Source organism: Triticum urartu, chromosome 5A (assembly GCF_056163025.1).
Source record: "Triticum urartu cultivar PI428250 chromosome 5A, HENAU_Tu73, whole genome shotgun sequence".
Lineage (NCBI taxonomy): Eukaryota > Viridiplantae > Streptophyta > Magnoliopsida > Poales > Poaceae > Triticum > Triticum urartu.
The window spans coordinates 607,406,175-607,407,876 of record NC_141877.1 but is presented as its reverse complement, the minus strand read 5'-3'; positions in this window follow the sequence as shown (position 1 = coordinate 607,407,876).

Here is a 1,702-nt window from a genome sequence, read left to right as displayed (position 1 = left end):
GCCTAACCCCACCTACCCGGAGCACAAGCTCCGACCCGCCCCGTGTCCAACTGGTCCACCCAAGCACGAGCCCTAGATCCGGAGCCGTCATCGCCGCACGAGATGCCGGTGTCGGCCGTCCGGCACCAGGCTGACCTCACGCAACGTCCGCCCATCACCAGGAGAAGGGGCGCAACAACCACTCCCCTGCACCACGAACGGAGGCCCGACAGCCACGAACACCACCACGTCAGCCGCCAGCCCGCATCCCCTGCCGCCGAACCACCGGAAGCAGGCCACCGCCACCTGAGCAACAACCCCGCCGCCAGCGCCAGCCGCCACACAGTTGACCTGCGTGGGTCTTGTTTCAAAGGGAAGAAAAAATGGTTCGTGCAAGATTGCAACAAGGCTCCTCTTGCCAGAAGGCCGAGTGCAACACTAATCTTGTTGCAAAGGTTGGCGGTCACATGGGAGAGGTAGGGTGGCTATTCAGGGTTCCATCCACGGCTGCCGAGGCAGTTGATCTTTTTAATTTGTTTATCATCCGCCCGACATGTAGCGCGAGACTTGCTAATGGAGGGCGTAATGCACACACTGCCGGGCCTACTGGGTCGACCCATCCATATGAACCGAACCGAGCTAGCGGCAAGCACGTACGAACGACTCTGCCAGAGAGGTAAAAATGTGGGAACAATTTTTTAGGAATATCAATTTTTTAAGTTTGGAAATGTTTTTTGAAATCGCGAACATTTTTTTTCATTTTTAACATTTTTTTGGTAAAAGGAGAATATATTTTGAATTTCAAATATTTTTTTGAACATTTCTTGTATTTTTTGAAAAACTTTTGAAGTTTCCAGCAATTCTTGAAAAGTGATTTGTTTAGGAAAAATATGAACCTTTTCTGAAATGTGAACAGATATGAAAATTCTGGACAAAAAATTGAACTTCTGAGCATTTTTTTCAAAAAAGGAGAATAAATTTCAAATGTCATTTTTTTGTTTTCTAGAGCATTTCTTGAAAGTTGTGAGTAATTTTTGAAATTCTGAAAAATTGTCGAAAAGTAATTTTTTCTAGAAAATCTGAACATTGTTTTTTAGGTGAACAAATATGAAAATTATGAGAAAAAAACCTGGAAGTTCCAACATTTGTTAGATATTAACGAACAGTTTTTTAAAATTTTGGGATTTTTTTGAAGTTTTCTAAACTTTCCCAAAATAGAAATGTTTTGATGTTCCAAATAGAATTCAAAAGACAAACAATTTTCGAAAACTAACAACAAATTTGATATTTTGAAATATTTTAAAGAATTTTAAGAACAATTTTGATTCTTTTGAAGATTTGAACATTAATTGAAATCTTCGAATTATGAGCATATGAGAAATTAAAAAATAAAACAAAAAGTAAAAGAAAAAGGGAAATAAGAAAAACTGAAAAAAGAAAGAAATCTTGATAAAACATTTACAGAACCAACAGGAAAAAACATATAAAAATCTTGTTTTATGGGAAATATATAAAAAATCGGACAGAATCTTTCAGAAGGGTCCAAAAACTGAAACACTGTGCTATGTTAAATGGCCAACCCACTTTGCACGGTAGTCAAGCGCGCCTGTGCGTTAGGCCATCTACTTGACGCGACGCGCGTCAAATAGGATTTTCCACGTAGCACTGCACGAAGACTATATCTCGCTTATAGCTAGTATAGCTTCCAGTTTACCTTTAGCTT